Here is an 8,450-nt window from a genome sequence, read left to right as displayed (position 1 = left end):
CTGTTGGACTAACCAAGCCATGCTCACGCCTTAGGATCACAGGGCTGGTGTCCAAGGCCCAGAGAGGGAGAGTGACTCGCTCAAGGCCAGAATCTAGATCCAGGTGTCCCAGTTCTCAGCCAGGGTTCATTCCACCAAAGAGTACTTCATACCCTGGGCTGCACGTGAAGACCCCCCGGAGGGCTGTGTAAAGTACTGTACTTGGGCTCCACCCCCAGAGTCAGATTTAATTTGTCTGGAGCCAGGTCCAGGCATCACTAATTTTTTAAAAGATGTTTATCAAAGTGTAACATATATGCAAAAAAGTGAATAAATTATAATGTACATGATAATGAATTTTTACAAACACCCATGTACGTAGACCAAGAAACAGGAGGTCTCTAGCACCCACAGTTCCCACCAAGGAAATTGCTATCATAATTTCCGACACATAGATTACTTTATGTAAGGGAAATATACGGAATGGCCTCTTTGTATGCTTGACTTCTTCTGCTCAGAATTATGCTTCTAAGATTTATCCATCTTATTCACTATGATTATAGTTCATTCTCATGACAGTACATTATTTTATGGTGCGAGTATAACACAATTTGTGATCCATTCTATTGCCGATGTGTCCATTGCATCGACACATCACATCTGAGCAGTTTCCAGTTAGGGGATATCATAAACAGTGTACATTTGCACACATACCTTTTGATGGACATATGCATACACTTTTTGAGTGTGTACTTAGGAATGGAATTGCTGTGTCATTAGGGATGCCCATATTCAGCTTTAGTAGATACTGTGAAACAATGAGATAAAGTGATTATATCAATTTATACCCCTAACCTGAATTTCATGACAGTTTCAGTTATTTCTACATCTTCATCCACACCTGCTGTCATCAATGTTATTGTGTTGTCATTCTGGTGAGTGGGAGAGTGTATTACATTGTTTTAAGTCCCCTTAGTGAGTCTAATGGACTACAAAGGATCAGAACCTCTACTTTATCCCTGAACTCATGACCGCTTGGGGTTTATGAAAATAGTGTTCTTACTTTTATAATTCAGGGCCTCTATGATATTCTACAAGCCACCCCAAAGTGTGAGGCCACTAAAATCAATGTTTTTAGAAAAACTTTTCCTAATGTATACAAAAAGTAAATTGGTGGATAAAATTTTGCCTTAATTTTAAGTTCTCCAGTACATTTTTCTTATTTTTGGCACCCACTGCAGCCTTTCACTAGTGAATGCTAGCAGTCAACAAAATAAACAGATAGGAAATGAAACAATAACCTCTTCCATGGAATCCTAGAATATGCAATTTGCTTCCGTAAGGTTTTTTTGGTAACCACAAGCATTCCTGCTAAGTGTGCAAGTTTCTCTGTGCTAAAAATATCCTGAAGGTCCCTCATCTTCCTCTGTCCGATTTCACTTTCCTCACCGTTAGGAAAAGGCATCCCTCTGCACCACGTGATCCTCTCCCAACTACAGTTGACTCGGCCCAAAGTAAACACCTGACTCAGTTTGGGCCAGCCAGATCCTCTCCTTTCACAAATTAGGAATTAAGATTTAGAGGCTGATCATTTATTTGAAGCCATACAACTATGTGAAATTGGAACCAAAATTGACACCAAGTTATTTGAAAGCCACATAAATGCTGGTATGACATTGGTATGAGCAGAGCTTAGGAGCATACCTACAAGAGATCTTAAGAGGAAAATTAAATAGCAATTGCACAAAAATAATTTCAATCTCAAAAGCCAAATTATTTTAGTTATCTGTTACCATGGCATAGCTAAGGAGGATGGATGCCAGCCACTTCCTAGCATTAAATCAAAAAGGCATGGAGTCTGAAAGAGAGAACCAGACTCAGGAAAACACTCTTGGTATGTTAAGAATAGTAATCCTGAAAAAATTCTCTTAAGTAAGGAAGAGAAGTGGAAATTAATGGTTCAGACACCACTGATAGTAATCTAACATACATTAAATACCATCGATTATGGTACTTGATATTGTTGAATATTACATATCATGTTTTGGTCATTCGTGTTGTCTTTATAGTCTAAGGAATGTAAGGTGATTCATTAGTTTTCATCTACAATCATTGTCATTTAGTGTCATTTTTCTCATATTGTTCTAAATTCTTCAAATATGAATTCCCCAATCATGTGGCTGTTTGGTACTATACCTCCAAAGTTGGAGGCACTGGATTAACAGAAAAGTTATGACACAGTCAGCAATGGTCCATTTAACAGCTTACTGGTTGACTTTTGATAAGTGTCTGCATCAGTCAGGATAGGCTAGGTTTTGCTACAACAAAACTCCAAACTGTGAATGGCTTAAACAAGCAAAGAGATATTTTTTTGCTCACATTACATTTGATGTAGGTTGGAGATGAGCTCTGTTTTCACACCAACCCCAGGACTCTGGCAAACAGAGGCTCCATTTCAAGGTGGACTTCCACAAAGACTGCAGCCCGGGGAGGGTGAGGAGAGGAATCATATGATGATTTTAAAAACTTTCCACTCACATTTCTTTGACTAAAGCCCATTATGTGGCCATGCCTAGGACTGTCAATGGAGAAGTGCAAGTTCATTGTGTACCTGGAAGAACCAGAATATGTGTGGCTAGTCTTAACAATGAATGCAGTGTGTGGGATCACAGTGTTACACTGTGTGCTTATAATACAGCGAGCTTTTCTGCTGGTAACATTGCTTCTTATTTGTGATGGAATTAGTTTGTGGTGCTCCACAGGTGCACTGGCACCTGAGTTCATTTGAAAACTGCTGGCCTAACCTGGGGTGGGAATTCCAGTTAGGTGGGAAGCTACTGGGGGCTGGCTGAAGCCCACGTGTATCACACCATACAGGTGCCCTTGTCCACCATGCCCTAGGCCTGTCCACTTCCCAGTCCATGGTGTAAATGGAATATTGTAAAGCCCCAGCTTGGGTTTTGGTGAGGTTGTAACTAAAGAAATGTAGCAAAATACAGGGGCCACTGTGAGGGGAAAGAATCTAGTCTGGTGTTTTGAGCCCTTTTGACCAGCCACTGTGACACCACACCGGCATGGAGGGGTGGGGCAGGGGGAGTGGTGGGGGTGAAATTGCAAAGCAAAGCAAACAGTCCCTGAGAAAACCTTCACATAGAATCTTCAGAGCTCCAGAGAACATGACTTGAAAATGTCAGGATTATGCAACCTCAAAAGTCCTTTCCTGTGTGGTAGCTCTAATGCCAGCACACGTTACATCTAAATCCCGAATCTAAAGAAACAGTTTTCCTTGAATCTAAAGAAACACAGTCCTTCTGCCCTGATCCCATGCTTGGCTCCGCCTGGCCCTGGCCCTGTCACTCCTCCCTACACCAAACAGTCCTCTCCGCCGACTCCCCATGTCCTGAAAACAGTATTGCAATCCTAAAGCTCTGTCCCCAAAACTGCCAACAATGCTGACATCTTTTGCTTCTGCATACAAGGTGGCAGGCCATGCCTAGGATTTAGAAATCACACAAGCCCACAGCCTTCTGTTTCTATGCCCAAGCTCCATTTCCACCTCTTTCCTCATCATGCACAGCCTTTTTGTCATCTAAGTGTCATAAGAGTTAGGGAATCGCCATGTGAAGAGGCTCTCGTCCCATCTGAAAACCCCTTGGTAATTCTCCAGGTAAATAATGAGGACTCTGGGGGACACTGGGAATGCCTCTGGAATGTTAAACAAAGTGGCTTTCATTCTGGCTGCCTTGCTGCTGCTGCTTCCGCTCAATGAAGGGGCTGATTGTGCTGTTCTTGGGTGTGTCTGGGACATCACTTGCCAAGACATCCCCAGGCCTTCCCTTGGCCAGTTGAGTTGGTCTCATGTCAGGGTGTTTCTGGTGGAAGAGGGACAAGACCTTTATTTTAAGACTCTCATAACAATCAGAAACACCCTTTTCAGTCAGTGGCATTTAAAATGCTGTACTATTTGCCAATAAGCCCTCTGTTTATCTAGGTCATTTGCTGTGTCTTTCCTGAGCCGTTCTGCAGCTGCTTTCTATTTACTCGCAGAGCGGTCAGGACCCTAGGCATCATCTGGGAACTTGCTAGAAACGCAGAACCTCAGGTCCCTCCCCAGACCCACCAGATCAGAACCCACATTTTAACAAGGTCCCCAGGTCATTATTCTACAAAACTGTAAAAGTTTGAGCGCCTTGGTCAATGGTGAGAATCTAGCTGTTTTGCAAAAGCATGTGACAGAGAGAGCACTGGTCCAAGGTCGGGACAGCTGGATTCCTGTTCTGATTTAGCCACCAGCTCACCTAGTGACCTTGGCCAAGTCACTTAACCAGTCTGGAATCTTGAATGAGCTGCACTCCTGACTCTCCAAGTTCTTGCTCTGAGGAGAGCAAACAGAAAGGCAAGCTCTCTCCCATGTGCTGATGGCGTGGTTTTATTGCCAAACACTTAATAGAAAATCATCCCCAAGATATAATTACTACCAAAAAGAAGAGCTCCAGAGCAGCTACCGTGGTCACTTTGTTTTGTTAACTCTCCTTCAGCATTTAATTATTTTATCCCATGCGAGTCTCTCTATGGCAACTCACTTCATTCGTCTACCTGAGGGTGCCTTTGGTCACCTCTTTGCAGTGGAGCTCTCTTAGCTTCAAAATATGAATAAGCATATTTATCCTGCCAATCATACAGGGCTGGCATGAGCGTCTGCTGAGAGAGCACCTTGAAAAGTCTGAGGTGCTGCCACACACACTGCAAACTGATGGAGCCCTGTGGGGAAGGCATTTGGCCATATGAAATTTTAAAACCTTTAAAATATATATATACCCTTCCCATCCCATCAGCCACTAGGTGTAGACCCTGGGGAAAAATCATGGATGAGTGAGAAGGCTGTTGATCACTATGGCGTTATTAGTAATAGTGAAAAATGTGAATGACCTAAATGTTCAACCACAGGGAACTGGTTAAATAATAAACCAACTGTAATAGAATAAACAAGAATAACATAAATAAATACATAATAAATAAATAAATAAAACATTTCCCTTGGGGAAAAAAAATTTTTGTTCTGGAAAATAGTTTTAGCAAATATATTTTAATCCTTTTTAACAAATATACCATATTTTGCTGTGTATAATGCACTCCCGTGTATACTACACACCCACATTTTTGGCCCAAACTTTCAGGAAAAACATCTTTCATTTTAATTTTTTAATTCAATTATTTATTTATTTATATTTAGCAACAAAACCAATTATCATATTCCAGGGTATTATTTTGCACATGGATATCATTATTGCTCTCTAGAGTTACACTTCTAACACATACACATAAACAAAAGAATTAAAAATATTTATATAGATACAAAATTAGTACTACCCATGTATAATGTGCATCCTTATTTTTCCCTCCAAAGTTTGGGCAAAAAGTTCTCATTATACATGGCAAAATACAGTAAGTCATTATGTTAACATATAGTCATTTTTTAAATTAATAAACCAACATTTTTAAAATAATAATAATAAACCCTTAATAAATAGTAAACGATGATTCTCCCCATAACAGAATTCCATGCGCCATGGAAATAAATCATGTTGAAGATAGCTACCAGAAGATGTGGATAGCTGTTGGTGATTTCTCACTGAGTAATGAAAATATACTGAAGACTAGTATAAAGTATGATTACATTCCATTCAAAAACAGAGCGTATGAATACGCACAGGAAAAAGACCGAAAGCATGTGCATTGTGAATGCTGGTGCACTCTGATTATGCGTAGGTTTATGTTCCTCATTTTCCGTATCAGTGTTTTCCATAGTGCAGGTACATTATAATTTTAATAAGGAAAAAGTATTTTTAAGAAAGAAAGTCATAGCATTCCTTACAAATTTGAAGCACTGTTTATCATCATTATACTCATTAATGGAGAGAGCCCCCTCTGACTGGGGGGAAGGGACCCAAAGGACAGAGTCCCACGTTGGCCACATTGCTGTCCTCACACCCACCATGTGAACAAACAGACTGGGGTTTTTTTGTATTTGAGACTTTACATTTTGTAATGATAGTGTAGTAGACTAAAAAGTACACATTTATTTATGCATATCACCTTAAATATAGTTGGTTTACATACTTTGCACGATATCCATGCAGCATTTGCAGGGGCTAAAGAGAGCTATCTCTTACATTCAGGGACTCAGGCAAGAGGGAAAACTAGGAAGGAAATCATAAATTCTTCCTGGAGGACAGAGACAGAAACCCACAGCCCTGCAAACAGAAAGGTAGCAGAAGGAGGTGGCATGCCTCCTACAAAGCCATCAAATCCAATATATTACTCTGAAGCCAGGTCAGGAGGGGGAGCAGGCAGGCAGCATTCCCCCCATCTCCCTGGGCCAAAACAGTGAGGGCGGTTCGCCTGCCAGATGGCCCTTCTAAAACCCAAAGGAAGGTGATTTCTTTTCAAGAGGGAAAAGAAATTTGATTCCATGTGTCTTCCCTCCTAGTTCATCTAAAGGTAGGTTTGTCTCCTTCATTTAAAACACCTTTCTCTGGAATAAAAGAGAACTAGCAATGAAGGGGAACCTGCTTTATCTTTTCTATTACAAATAATGGTGGTGATGGTGGTGGTGGTGGTGGTGGTAATAATAGAAATAGTAGTGATGGTGGTAATAGCAGTGATGTTAATAGTAGTGGTAGGAGAGATGGTAACATTAGTAATAATATGTGCCAGGTATTTTGCCTGTATGATTTTATTTAAATCTTCATAACACCCTATGAGATTTGTAGTATTATAAGGGAGGAAACCAGGACCCAGAAAAACAGAGTACTGGTCCAGAGTCACATAGTAAGGGCTGAAAGCTGGATTCCAACTAGGTTTGTGAACTCCAAAAACCCTTCCTTCTTCTATACCACACTATAAAATTAAGATGCTACTAGTCCCAGTTATATTTATCAAAAAATTGATGATTATAGGCTAATTCAGCCCTTGTTTTGCACCTATACATGGCCTGACTTATCTACAAGAGTCCAATTACACTCAACAAACTCAGAATGCTTTAAAAAAATCAATGTTTTCTTATATCAATAGTTAATGAGACTCAAAATATTTTTTTCTCCACTAAAGAACCACTTCACTTTCCAGTAGATATTATTCTTCAGCCTGGATAATGTGTCAGCCAACATTCCCTGATTTGGCTATCACCAAGGGGGAGGCTTTCCCTGATCTCTCCTCTGCCAGCTTCCTGTTTGCTGATGAGCACAATTTGATATAAAACTATTCCACTCTGACTCTAGCCAAGACTATTTGGTTTGAAGGATGAAAAGAATTTTTTTCCAGCTTTTGTAGAGTGATTTGATATCTTCTTTTTCCAAGTAATGAAACTGTGAGTTGAAGGACATTATCTAGCACAGATATTTCTGCAGTGGCCTAGGTATTATGTACCCTGTCCAGGGAACTTCCACCTCTGCTGAGCCAGAAAACTGGGGATTGTCTGAGAACCAGAAAAGAGGTATCCCCCAAAGGCAAATGCTCTTATAGAGAAGCTCTAAGTATCTAAAAAGATACTCATTGATTCAGCTTATTCATTCATCAAGTGCCTTCTGTGTTCCAGGCATGGTTCTCAGCACCAGTGATTCAATAGGAAGCATATTAGATGGAGTCACTGCACCTACAAAGCTTAAGGAGAAGCAGGAAATGCATGAGTGCTCTCAGCTGCAAATAAGAGAAAACTCAGCAAACAGTAACTTTTTTAAAAATAGAGTTATTTTTCTCTGTAATAAAAAGTCTATGGGTAGACAGTCTGTAGCTGTTGCAGCAGCTCAACAATATAATTAAAGTCTCTGTGGGTTTCCCTCTTTCCACTCCAAATCTTCGGCCTGAGGCCTTTTCAATTTTGTTTACCACGTGTCTCAAGATGGTGGCCACAGCTCTAAATATTATATCCGTGTTTAAGACAAAAAGAGAGGGTAGAGTGGTGTCAGCAACATCTGATTATTTATTCAGGATATAAAGGCTTTCTAAGAAGTCCCTCAGCTGACTTTTGCTTAGATTACATTGGCCAGAATGGCTATGTGAACCAGCCCTCCCTGTAAGGGACACTGGAAATGTATCTGGTGAATGGCAGTGAATGACTTAGACTAATCATGATTCAACCTCTGCGGCTAGGCCATCACCATCCTAAACGAAACCAGGGTAATCAAAAGAGCTAAACAAAATCACAGTATGTGGGAAGAATGGAAGGCAGGCAGGCAGCTGACTAAAACTGTCTGTCATGATGAGTAAGATTCAAAGCAGCGTGAAAAGACCCCGTTGGAGTTTAATGACCAATGCTGTGAACGCTTGACCATCCAGTTGCACATCAGACTGAAGACGAACCTTGGGATCCCATGCACACCTCACTCTTGGGAGCACAGCACCAAGGGCGGGGCAAGAGCTGCCCTGCGGTCGGTGACTGACAATGTTGTATATCAGTGTTCCTGTGCAAA

Source organism: Desmodus rotundus, chromosome 4 (assembly GCF_022682495.2).
Source record: "Desmodus rotundus isolate HL8 chromosome 4, HLdesRot8A.1, whole genome shotgun sequence".
NCBI classification, from domain to species: domain Eukaryota; kingdom Metazoa; phylum Chordata; class Mammalia; order Chiroptera; family Phyllostomidae; genus Desmodus; species Desmodus rotundus.
Note: the sequence above shows the minus strand (reverse complement) of the source record.